This window comes from Podarcis tiliguerta (genome assembly GCF_965153285.1).
Source record: "Podarcis tiliguerta genome assembly, chromosome: 3".
NCBI classification, from domain to species: Eukaryota; Metazoa; Chordata; class Lepidosauria; order Squamata; family Lacertidae; genus Podarcis; species Podarcis tiliguerta.
This window is the reverse complement of record NC_139536.1, coordinates 98,092,084-98,105,624: the sequence shown is the minus strand read 5'-3', so window position 1 is coordinate 98,105,624 and position 13,541 is coordinate 98,092,084. Positions and strand designations below refer to the sequence as shown.

The window sequence follows — 13,541 nt, the reverse complement described above, 5'->3', positions numbered from 1 at the left end:
GCTCCAACAAGTGTGATATATATGGCTCACTTCCTCTGTTAAGGTGATAGCCTGGGTGATGGGCCATTAGGGGAAACAAAGGAAAGGAGACAAAGGCAAGAGCAGAGAGGTAAAACTGCAAGCAGGAAAGAGAGCCAGAGCAAAGTTTGAGCACAGTGTTTGATTTCTGTTTGAATCCAAGGCTGCAGCTAGGGGAGAAACAAGACCCTTTTGAGGTGTCAATGCAAGGAAACCCTCCACCATAGGCTCAGGTTGCGCATAACTGTAAATAAACCATATATCATAAAACCACCGCTGTCTCCGCTGTGCCTCATTCCCAAAGCAAGCGTGGAACCCCTGGAATCTCACACCGCTCAGAGATTAGTGTGGTGTACAACTGTATTATTAGACATCTTGTTGGATTGTGAGGCGTACTGTTTTTACGCTCGGAAATAGAAGTCCTCCTAGCTGGAGAAGACTTCTGCAGTAGACCAAGTTTCTTGAGCAGCTGCTAGTGTGTGTGTAGCAGTTTCTTAGCAAGCAGTCTCAAACGTTCTGCTTGACACCCTCAGCAGTACTCTCTTCCTTGTTTTATAGCTGGATATCAATCACGGCATGAGAAATCAGTGACTGGTAAATGTCACCTGCTACTTCTCAAATAGTGTAAATTTTACCGTCTGTGCTATGTTTCGTCACATTAATCCCAACCACTCTCTGATCATAATGTGGGTAGAGGATGAGAGCCAAGAGTGAGCTGGTTTATTATGGTTCATGCCTAGTTTAGTAACACAAATTAAAGAAGAGATGTTGTTCTAATTGGTATTAGTGCACTGGAAATGCTTTGGCCTCTGCATGTTATTCATGGGGCCTTTATTGTCTGAAGACAGTTCAAGCACTTGCTTCCCCCTGACCATCCCCAGGAGCTGCCAAAGAAAGATAGAAAGAGCGTCTGCTGAGGAATTAAAGCAAATGGAAAGTAATTTCCAAATTCCAGGGGTTTTAAGTTTGATAACCTCTGCCTGCTTCCAGCAGTAAGCTTGACTTCTTTTCTGGAGTAGCAGAAAATGCCTTTGATAATACAAACATTAAACAGGATGAGAACTCATTCAAAGAACCACAGCTAGCTGCACCTTTCGTGAAAACACCCTTGTATGTTGTTGTTGTTTAGTCGTTTAGTTGTGTCCGACTCTTCATGACCCCATGGACCAGAGCACACCAGGCATTCCTGTCTTCCACTGCCTCCCGCAGTTTGGTCAGACTCATGCTGGTAGCTTCGACAACACTGTCCAACCACCTTGTCCTCTGTCGTCCCCTTCTCCTTGTGCCCTCCATCTTTCCCAACATCAGGGTCTTTTCCAGGGAGTCTTCTCTTCTCATGAGGTGGCCAAAGTATTGGAGCCTCAGCTTCAGGATCTGTCCTTCCAGTGAGCACTCAGGGCTGATTTCCTTCAGAATGGATAGGTTTGATCTTCTTGCAGTCCATGGGACTCTCAAGAGTCTCCTCCAGCACCATAATTCAAAAACATCAATTCTTCGACGATCAGCCTTCTTTATGGTCCAGCTCTCACTTCCATACATCACTACGGGGAAAACCATAGTTTTAACTATACGGACCTTTGTTGGCCGATGTCTCTGCTTTTTAAGATGCTCTTTAGGTTTGTCATTGCTTTTCTCCCAAGAAGCAGGTGTCTTTTAATTTTGTGGCTGTTGTCACCATCTGCAGTGATCAGGGACCCTTGTATAGGTTTACAAAATAAAGGCTGTTGAGGTGCTCTTGAGACTTAATAAGAAGCCCAATGCAGGGGATTATGTACTATGTAAAGTGTTGATTTCAATTTCAATGGGTTGCTAGGACCACTCTCCATTTAGTGGCAGGAGTCAGCTTTTGTTATACTACAGGGTGGTGCAGATCTTTCAACTGTCCAGGAAAGAGTAGCTTCAGTTCTGAATTTTCTTCTGCCTCCTGCATTGTCTTATGCTCACTCAAAAGCAGATATAGGAGTACCTTGGAAGTTGAATGGAATCCGTTCCGGAAGTCCATTCAACTTCCAAAATGTTCGGAAACCAAAGGGTGGCTTCCGATTGGCTGCTTCCTGCAGCCAATCGGAAGCTGTGGAAACCCCATCAGACGTTTGGCTTCCCAAAATAGTTCGCAAACCGGAACAGTCACTTCTGGTTTGCGGCGTTTGGGAGCCAAAATTTTCAAGAACTAAGCTGTTCCAAAACCAAGGTACGACTGTACTAGAATGCATTAGACTTGACCTGTGTATCCTTAAACTCCCAAGAAAGGGGCTTCCACAAAGTCCATTGTAGAACAAACAGTATAGTGAAAACCTAGGTAGTGTTTCAATACATCTAGCACATTTAAAACTTTAAAATCTGTTTTAAAGCCTGCTGGATATATAAATATATATATATTTAAAAGTCTCCAGTAGGCAAAGGAACTTCAGCAGGACGGAGGCTTGCCCAACTGGAAGAGAGTTCCTCAAAACTGAGCCCACAGTATTAAGCAGATAGCTCCTTGTCAATACGAGCGATGGGGACCACTAACAGTGGCTCCTCCAAGGACCTCAGCGATCAAGTAGGTATGTAAGGGATCAGGCAGTCCCTTGAGGTATCCTGGATCCAAGCCATTAAGGGCCTTGCGAATTAATAAAAGAACCTTGAACCTGGAGTGGGCTTTCCAGATGCACAATGGCTGCCAAACATAATCTTCTGGTTCAAACTGTTCTGTATACATGTAGCATTAAGTTGCACCTCTCATGGCAGAAAAATGTTTGCCTTAATCAATAATGGCCCCAGATTAATGGTGCACTAGAAAGCTGTAAGGAGCACTACCACCTTAGATGCCATTTCTTTCAACAGAGGCAAAATCACAGTCCAAGCTGCCTGTGTGCAAAAATCAGCTTTTGTGCTTTTAATTAGTACTGGTTGAGCACTTTTAGCTGAATTATGTATTTGATGAATGTAATAATGTTGTTGCCTATCATGTAAATTATTCAGGAAGATTATTTTTCTAGGTCTTTGAATAATGGAATTATTCATAGTGTAGGTGTTGTACATTCCCCTTGTCTTGTCACTCACCAATGAGTTTAGCACTGGAAGAATCTAATATTTTAACTGATAATATTACAAGTTTCTAGTACTCGTTGAAACAAGAGGTAACCAGAAATGTTTGGATAGTATCTGAGGAATGCTGAAAAACCAGAAGTAGGTTAGAAAGAAATCAGTGGTCTGTGTTTTGGACTTCCAGTTCTCCATATATCTCCATATGTTTTCCATGCAAGTAGCCCTAGCTCATAACTCCTCTTACTAACTTGAGTGAATCTCTTTCAGCAACCTCCCTCTTTTTCTGCTGCTAATCCTTGCAAAACAAAACACTAAATTCTCATAAAGCCATATTTTTGGAAGCAGGATAACTTGCAGAGTTAGCAGATATATGCAGATTTACTTAATTAGCATAAATCTGGGCATAGAATGTTAGTTTCCTGAGTACACAGAGTGCTGTTCAGGTTTTTCCCCCCAAATGTGTTGTAGAATAAATAATTTTATTCTCTTCCCAGCCAGATTCATTCTTATTTTAAAGCATGGGGCAGGTTTTTTCTTCTTCTGAAAGGCACCAAGTTGGATCATTTAGATGAGAGAGGAATTTGAGGGAAATGTTACTGTTTTTAAAATGCAAAAATACAATTGGTCTGCACACTACCCCGTCGCTCATCTAGTGCTTTGTTGTTGTGTCTGAAGTGTCCAGGAACTAGACCAATTGATATTGTGGAGCTTGCCTGTAGGTGTATATCAGGTTAAATGGATCTGTTTCGTAGTTAAAGCGCATGCCTTTCTTTGGGGAGTTAATAACATTGCCAGGAAATTGTGTGAAGAATTGTTCGGGAAGTAATGGAAACGAAATAGAATTAAATTTCTAGTGACATAGAAATATGGTGGAAGACGTTGTGGCCTGCGACACGATGGACCTTTATATATTGGTTTGGGGGCAGGTGCCAAAAAAAGAAAAGAAAAGAAAATCCCAATCTTGGATTGGATTTTGGTCTTTCCTTTTACTTATGGCACAAGTCTTGCTAATATATGCTTCAGAATTCCTTCTTGTACGTTTGGATCAAATTCATTCAAATCAGCAGCTGAAAGAAAAACAAATTTGTGGATTCTTTTCTTTTAAAGGGGGAAATGAGACTCATGCCATTACAAATTTATTTTCCTATATTAATCTGCCAGTTAGTAGAATTAAAGCGTAATTTAAAGGTTTAGAGGTTCTTTGCGAAGTATGAAATAAGCCAGAGGCACAGCGGCGGCTTGAAGACTTGAATGATTGCCAGTCTGCCTGGGCTTCAGCCCATTAGGGTCATCAGTCTCGCCAAAATGAAGAGGGTGTTGATGTTAAACATTTGTCCAAGGACATTTTTTTTACAAAAAAACCCATGGTGTACTGGAATTCCTTCTAATCTGTTCTATTTCTTGCCTTGGGAAGGAGGGGGTGATGTGTGCTTACTGTCGCTGACTTCCTTGCTTGGCTTTTTTTCTCAGAAAAACAGCTACTTTGGCAAGCCGACTAACTCAGCGGTATCTTCCCTTTATTAGTCTGGAAGATCTTTCAATGGTAGATTTAATTTAAGGCAAGCTAAATCACATCTAGACAAATATATCTGTTATGGAAATGCATTTAATGAATTCCTCGGGCACTAAATAACTGCTTTGATGTAGCATACTAATATAAAAAGCAGTATTTGTATAACTCTCAGAGTAATAGCAATAATAAAATTAAAAATGAAGCCATGGGTAGAAATTTGCATGTACATTCTGGCAAACATGATTACTCTTATTGCAGATGCGACTATGAGAGCAGGAACGGTAAACATGCAAGCACCTGAAAAAAAGGTGCAATTTTCCAACCTGAGACGAAAGCATCATGAAAGAATCATTTCCACCCAAAGGCAGCAGAGTAATTTTAACGTCAACCCTTTCTGTCTGCTTTATTTAATGCTGTACAGTTCTGTTTTGCAGAGTAGCTTTGCTGTTGAAATATTGTGATAATGGTGAATTCAAAAATTAAGAGCAATTAAGAGCAAATAATAAAAGCTTCTGATGAATGTTAGGTTACAGTCGTTCGCCTGGTGTTAAGCATTTTGCACAAAGACCTACAAATGCATTTAGTTGGAAATTAGTATTGCAGGTACTTATAGAATTGTGTAGGTGTGTTTCTGAAGTCGAGGAAGTGTGTTAAGTGCCTCAGATTAAATGTTTGGCCTTGCACTCAGTTATGCATGCTTACAACATTGATCAGCCTTCAGTGTGTTTATTAGTTAATGTTCCAAGAAAGTCAGCAGAATTTGTTATGAATAACTGGCGGGTGGCGCTGTGGGTTAAACCACAGAGCCTAGGACTTGCCGATCAGAAAGTCGGCGGTTCGAATCCCCGTGATGGGGTGAGCTCCCGTTGCTCAGTCCCTGCTCCTGCCAACTTAGCAGTTCGAAAGCACCTCAAAGTGCAAGTAGATAAATAGGTACCGCTCCGGCGGGAAGGTAAATGGTGTTTCCGTGTGCTGCTCTGGTTCGCCAGAAGCGGCTTAGTCCTGCTGGCCACATGACCCGGAAGCTGTATGCCGGCTCCCTCGGCCAATAAAGCGAGATGAGCGCCGCAACCCCAGAGTCAGTCACGACTGGACCTAATGGTCAGGGGTCCCTTAACCTTTACCTTTATAATGAAATACTGAAGTGTTCAGTACAGCTGTTCAGCTACTGCTTCCTCTGATTTTCCACACCCACCCACTACCACTACCCAGTTAGGGCAACCCAGCCAGATGGGCGAGATATAAACAATAAAAAAAAATTATTAATTAACATTCCATACCTTAAGTCCGCTTGCTTTATGGTCTCCCCCTCCACTTGTATCCTGATTTATTTATATTTATTTAAAAGATTTATATCCCACTTTTTTCCACATCTGCATCTCAAACATGCTTTTTTTAAAAAAACAACAACAAATAAATACTGTATACAGAATTTAAAGCATGAATTAAAAACCAGTGATAAAAACATCAGGACAGCATTCATATGAATGTAGGATGATCTAGTTCAGTTCATTCTACAACGAATTGCAATGGCTTTATAGGTTTTCAGGTGGTGAATTTTTTCTACTGTTACTGGAAGCACCAGGAATTGAACCTGGGACCCAGGGCATGCATAGGAAAACACCTGCTTTATCATGCAAAGCAGATGTTCTACTATGCTATGGCTCTTTTCCTAAAAGATCGTTCATGGTGCAATATAGCCATTTTAACCAGGCACCTGAAACTTAGTAGGATGGTGCTTGCCCGATTTGCAGCTCCCCCAAGTCTGCTGAGATCTCTCTCTTACACTTGGGTTGGTGCTATATTGGGAACATAAGCAAAGGTGCTCAACAGAATGAACTATGGAAATCAAGAGAATGATAAGGGCTTTCGTGATTTCTGAGCATAAACTGAAGTTAGGATGCATACATAAAGCCCATTGTGAAATGGATCACTGAGGAAATTGCATATCAGTTATTCCACATGAAAACAATTCCCAGCACGTAAATACCTTAGTATAATAGGGGGAAAGTACATTATTATTATTATTATTATTATTATTATTATTATTATTATTATTATTTTATACCTCCCTTCATCTAAGGATCACAGGGTGGTTTGCAATATAAAAACACAAAATGCATAGCATACTAAGAAACAAAAACAATACCCCTTTTGTAACCTGTCTCCTTAAGAGATTTATCTTCACTGCAATAGGAGCGCTTAAATATGCTTTTCTACGAGATGCACCTATGGTCTGAGACAGTGTATTCCCAGAAAGCTTACACCATGTGATGCCATGGCATGTGTAATTGGCTTTAGTCTCAATCTCAATTCACATAAAGCATTTGAATGGAAACATATCCAGCATATTTATTAATCAATAACTGACTGTTTATAGCTGCCCCATACCATAAGTTGTTGTATCATTGCCACAGTAGCCTGCTGCTGTTCCTCCAGGGAGCATACACAAAACATCCCGCTCGCTGTCTTGGCTTCCTTTTTAGCCGCGGGCTTTGGGCTCCCCGGGCTTCGGGCTGCAGGCTGCTCTCTGCAAGCCTTGGGAGCCCGGCGGGAACTCCCCCCGGGCGCGCAAGGCTTGCGGATAGCTTCCTGAAGCCTGGAGAGCGAGAGGGCTCCGTGCGCACCGACCCCTCTCGCTCTCCAGGCTTTAGCGAAAGCCTGCATTCGCTCCATAGGACGCACACACATTTCCCCTTCATTTTTGGAGGGGGGAAAGTGCGTCCTATAGAGCGACAAATACGGTAGTTGATTGTGGCTGACTACTGCTGTATTGTTGCCTTGCATTTTGGGTGTTTTCCATCTCCTAGCAGCCAATTTCTGTTATTAAATTAGTAGCATTACCGGTCAGACACACAGTAAAGCAATTTACGGATCGGAAACATGTCCTAACCAACTTAAGAATGCATAGTAGCAAATATTTTACCTTGTAGTATCAAATTCTTACCACTGCCCAAATTACCTGTCATTGGAAAATTACAGGTCTGTCACCTGTGTGCTGTTGGAGGCAGCTGATTTCGCTAGTCAAGGCCTTGGGAAAGTAGAAACTCTGCACACACAGTTGTTTCCTTTTGGAAGTCTTTAGACAGGTTGTCATCAAAGCATGCATCCTTTTAAACCAATTTAGTTACCGTTGAAGATGGAAGCCATTCTTGTTTGTTTGCGTAAACCCCGAGGAAACACATATCTTAATATATGCACACACGAAACAACCCACCTGTCTCTGTAGATGTTTTTGCTTCCATTTTGATACTGTTTGCTAAAAATAAAAACATAGAAACAAACTTTTCAGCACTTCTAGGCTGTGCGAGAACGTTGCTTCACAGCTCTGAAGTAACTGAGTGCTACTTCATCAGTGACATTTCTTGCTGAATAAAGGTTTGCGGTTTGGGGAGCTGGTTCAGTTCTGCTTAGCTTGCGAGAGCAGTTAAATTGCCTCGTCAGGTGCAGTGCTCCATCTTGCATGTAATAATGTAGTTTAATTCCTACACTCTTGGTTTAACAGGACCAAATATAATAATGTTGTGTACAGCCCAGTCTCCAAGCAGCAAGAGATTCCTGGATTCCAGGTGTGTATACCAGGTGAATATACTTGGAATGAAGGTCAATGGAGACTGTGGTGTCTTTATGATATATGTTTATATTTACACATATATACAACCTGAGCACGGGGACGTGGGTGGCACTGTGGTCTATACCACAGAGCCTAGGACTTGCTGATTGGAAGGTCGGCGGTTCGAATCCCTTTGATGGGGTGAGCTCCCATTGTTTGGTCCCAGCTCCTGCCCACCTAGCAGTTCGAAAGCACATCAAAGTGCAAGTAGATAAGTAGGTACCACACCGGTGGGAAGGTAAACAGTGTTTCCGTGCGCTGCTCTGGTTCGCCAGAAGCAGCTTAGTCATGCTGGCCACATGACTCGGAAGCTGTCTGCGGACAAATGCCGGCTCCCTTGGCCTATAGAGCGAGATGAGCGTGCAACCCCAGAGACCTTCGCGACTGGACCTTACGGTCAGGGGTACCTTTGCCTTTTTACAACCTGAGCACAGGAAGGAAGGGGTCAGATTGTTAGCACTCCAACATATCTTGCTTCCCAATTAGGTTTTTAGGGAAGCCCCCACCCCAAGCCATAGCTTTGGGATTCAGCCCATGGAGAAAAGTCAAAACCCTCTGCCTGAATTCACTCACAAAAGTAGTCTCCCCTGGCCTATTTTTCTCTTTCCTAGGATGATGTAGCATCCAGCCAGGTGAATGGCGGACAGCACCTCCACTTGTTGCTATGGCAACATGCCCCACTCTTTCATCATGCAGAAATATGGTGCTTAGCTAAGCGCTGTGGCCATTAGCATAACAGAAACTGGTCTGACTGGATGGCAGTGGCTTCTACTAGATTCCAAACCTCACAGATACTGAATCAGTGGCCTGGAAGAGACTCATGGATATCATGCAGACTGACCCCACCCCCCGCTCTAAAAGCCTTGTATCACTATATATTCTTAAAATTCTTTCTTGCATAATACTCTTTTTCCCCAAAACTTAGCTGCTTGTGAAATGCTTTATACAATTGTGTTCCTACCAATAACTGGAGCTCATAAGCACTTCTATAATATAGATATTTTCTTTTGAATCTTACATATAATTAGAGAATCTAGATGAATTTGTATTTTTGACGTTGTATGTCATGTCCTTGACATACTTACTGTTCTTGGAATAATTCATGCGAAATGTATCTCAACTGTATGAATCAGTAAACACATTTTGTCTAATTCTAAGCCCATTCACGCTTTGTAGGTAGGGTGTCGTTAAACTGTATCTGATTAACTTCCTAGAAAATGTCATATTAAGGAAAGGAGTTTAAAGGGGTGGGGAGGAATGAAAAATGAAACAGATGAAAGAATGGAGAGAAAGTAATACTGGTGAGAATGGAGGAAAGACTAGAGAGGGAAAATAACAAAATGTTATGATGGTGTTAACAAAGAGAGTGTGCTTATTCATAAGAGGATTCACATGGTTTATAGCTCAAATTGGTGAAGTAAATTGATATGTGGAAGCACACGATACTTACACATAAGAAAAATGGTTATAAACCAAACTATTCACAATCTCAAAATTCACAAAATAACCTAAATTGTTTTGCTTGTTTCAATAATCAGACATGTTTATGGAACATTCATCCTTCCTAATTAACATCTCAAATTAACAAGTGAGATGCTGATTTATAACATGCAGGTATCTCTACTATCCTGTTGAATACCTTTATAAGATGCAATATATATGGCACCACATCTGGAAATGGTTATTCAGTAGATGAAATAACAAAATCAGGAAACTGAATCACCAAGACTGAAAGCTATTCCTTGGACCTTTGCACTCAGTAATAGTATGACCATATAAGATTATTTGCTCTTCAGCAATTTTGCTGCTTTTAGTCTGTCATGTGAAAGACCTGGGCCAGACATCTTGAAATGGAAGCAGTTCTTAATGTGCTATTTTATTTTTTTAATGGAGATTGTGCTCTTTTATGCACTCATTGTTGCTGAGAGAGGAGTACTTTGCCTTGTAAAATATCACAGATTATTTCTATTGTCAATGAAAATTACAGACTGAGCTTCAGCTGAAAATGAAGGTTTGTCTTCCTTGCAAAACTGGACACAAGTTATTTCATACCTGCCACTGGGTGGATTTGCTCTGTAACACCTTTCACTCATTAGCTGTGCAGCTGGGAACAAACACCTGAGCACTACTCCTTTCTCAAACTGATTGGTTAGATATATAGATCTCTTTCTCTAGCAATGGAGGGGCACTCTTGCACTATTGAGCAACAAAAATGGGACAGAACAGCAGCCACCCAGAAAATTTATGGTATAAAAGGTTTGAGAATTTCAGGCAGTAAAAGTTATGGGATGAAACAATTAAGTCTATCCATATATGTGTGTGTGTGTGTGTGTGTGTGAGAGAGAGAGAGAGAGAGAGAGAGAAAATATTTCAATTGAACAAAATAAAATGAAAAAATATAAAAGGAAACAAAAAGTGCCCTAATAAAAATATGAAAAACATTCTATAATTCTTTATATAGTTGTCTAATACAAAGGTATATCAGTAAAATTATTGTTATTCTACATATACATTTATGTATAACTTACTATATATTTTAAATGAATACCTTCAAAATGTCGTTATATTTGTCCATATGCAATCTATATCTATAAGCTATTGGTTTGTATGTTGCAAGAGTTGTCATATCTTCTATCCATTGATTAAAGGGGAGCATATATTTATCTTTCCAGAGGATCAATATAAGTCATTTAGCTGTAGTGAGGGTGTGGAGAATCCATTTATGTTGACTAGCTGTCAAATTACATATAGTAGTAATACTGTCCTCTGGCAATACAGTACTAGCTTTCCCCCCAAAATAATGTTTATACAATCTAGTACTTTCTCCCAAAACTTCATAAGTGTAGAACATTGCATAAACATTTGTTTCAAAGAAGCATTTTCGCATCTCCAACAGCACGTTGTTGTAGATGGTCCCTTTCTATACAGATGTAACAATGTCCAATAAATATTAGTTTTTCTATCATAAGACGTAATTTAAAATCCATTGACACCTTTGTTACAGAAGCTAAAACACTCTTTTGCTGTCTAGGTAATATAGGAACCTCCAATTCTTTATTCCATTTGTTTCTTAGAGTCTGCATATCAAATTGATTTATTGATACCAAATATCTATAAAAAGTAGTCACCAGCTTTTAGTCTCAAAGGGTTTAAACCAATTGTTCTATTATCTCTGGTGTCTTAGACGCTTTGAAAGCTGTTGTCAAAACAGGGTTATTAACAAATGTTGCAACTGCAAATTGCATTTCTATTGGGCCACCTCCTAAGTGGCATTTATCTTTATAACACAGCAAATGTATAGAATTGATCTTCCCCATCTATCAATTGATCCAGAGTCATAATTCCTGCATCCATCCAATCCTTCCATACTACAGTTTTCAGTAAAGTCTATCCTGAAACAGTATTGAAATTAGGATTGTCTATAAGTGTCCTGATAGCACCATGAGCACAGATAATCATTAATGCACAATTAAAAGGCTGTCTGAAGGAGTTATCAGATAATTCTCACTCCTTCCATCATTTTGGGGTTATATATCCAGCATCACTTAGCACACATGCCATTCACTGTCAAGAGTTGAAAAGGGTGGATTTTTCCTTCACTGTTTTAACATGTTTTATGAGTGAAATAGGAATTCTATTTTATGAGTGAAATAGGAATTCGCATTAGTGATTATACATATGGGAACCAGTCAGTGGTAATTACTGCAGATGCTTAACATAGAATACAACACTTTGGGTGGTCCTGGGCAAGATAAAGCGATTAACAAATTTAAATAGTAATAATAATCCAATGAAAGCTGTACGAAAGAAATCCTAATTTAACTCACATAATCAGCAACTTTAGAAACCCTTTTGGAAATTGCTTATACAGTGGTACCTCAGTTTTCGAACGTAATCTGTTCCGGAAAACCATTCGATTTCCGAAACGTTTGAAAACCGAAAACTCAATACGGAAAACTCAGTATGGAAGTCACATGTCATGTTCGACTTCTGAGACGTTTTCGAAAACAGAAGCATTCATTTCCGGGTTTATGGCATTCGAAAACCGAAACATTCGTCAACGGCGACGTTCGAAAACCGAGGTACCATTGTACTTTATTTTTCTCCTGAGAGGATCTACGGCAAAGTTGGCTAAGCTTTGGCTCTTCAGATTTTGTAATACCCCCAATTCCCATCAGCTCTAGTCAGATATGCCCTATGGTTTGAAGTAGTGGAAATTGTAGTCAGACAATGCCTGAAGAGCCACAAGTTCCCTGTTCCTAGTTTACAGAAAGGTTACATGCTTGATAAGGTTGATCTCTTAGTTGTTTATTTAGGTGCCTGTTACAAGTTTAATATTAATTAAAACACTGCGTTGTAAGGTGTTACTGGTCACATCTGATACTGTTTTCTCATTGACTAAAAAAGGGCTCCCCCCCCACACACCATGCTAGATGTAATTTCATTACAGAATTATAAAATTCAGAGTTATCTCCGGGGTAACACTATTGAAACATCATGGAGACTTGTCTTCTTGACAATGGTTATTGACACTGTAGACTAAATTTCCAAACAACGGGCCTTTAAGTGCATGCAGGTTTTACCTCAGGTAGAGAATGGAGAAATGTCAGCTTTTCACACACGCCGAGCGTACTGTTATTTTAGGCAAGTATAATTTTCATCAAGTTTCATACGGACAGCTGATTACAGTTGATTTAGGAATGCCTTCCCTTTCAGTTTGAAATGTCTCACATATTCCAATGAGAATGCTAGGCATGCAACAGTTTAAAAATGTAAGTAAATTACAACAATGACTGTAGAACTAAATACGAAAAATGTAATCTAAAAGCCTCACAACTGCTGCATGCCTCGAGTAGGTCGTGAGCCTTTGATATGCTAGATACTGTCGCTCAGCTACTTTGTCAAATGGTATCCGCTAAACTTAATGTGCCCTCTTCTACAGCTAGTTGTTAATGAGAAGAGAACTTAACCACAAGCCTGTGTTTGGAGAACATGCTGAGCCACACCCTGGTTTAACTCAGTGTAGTGTAGGAGCAGAAATGACCATGGAGGAGCTAAGCAGCTGCAAGGTCCTCCCTGGGATATTGGCATACAAAACAGACCGTTGTATACTGGCTCATCAGTATCCACATGTTTATTCTTAAATAAGTCTAGGAGGCTAATGAGACAGAACTTTGCAGAAACCATGCTGGTTCTGCTTCAGCAGGACTTGTTCTTCTGTATGCTTGGTAATTCTATCTTTAATTATGCTTTCCACCAGTTTTGCGGGAACAGATATAACAAGTCTGCAATTTCCCGGATCATTTTTAGTAAAGTTGTCCAATTGGCCACTTCCCAACCCTCACATACAGAACCTGAATCGGGGGG

At 40.3% G+C, this 13,541-nt stretch overlaps 1 protein-coding gene and 1 long non-coding RNA gene across 3 annotated transcripts in view; both read left to right on the top strand.

Annotated features, from left to right (window-relative positions):
* Nucleotides 1–13,541, top strand: part of KLHL29 (kelch like family member 29) — a 414,714-nt gene that overhangs the window by 210,791 nt on the left and 190,382 nt on the right. The window lies entirely within an intron of this gene.
* LOC310673496 lies at nt 7,784–10,604 on the top strand. Its single transcript, XR_014509076.1, has 2 exons — nt 7,784–10,489; nt 10,537–10,604. It is a non-coding gene; the product is annotated as an uncharacterized lncRNA (long non-coding RNA).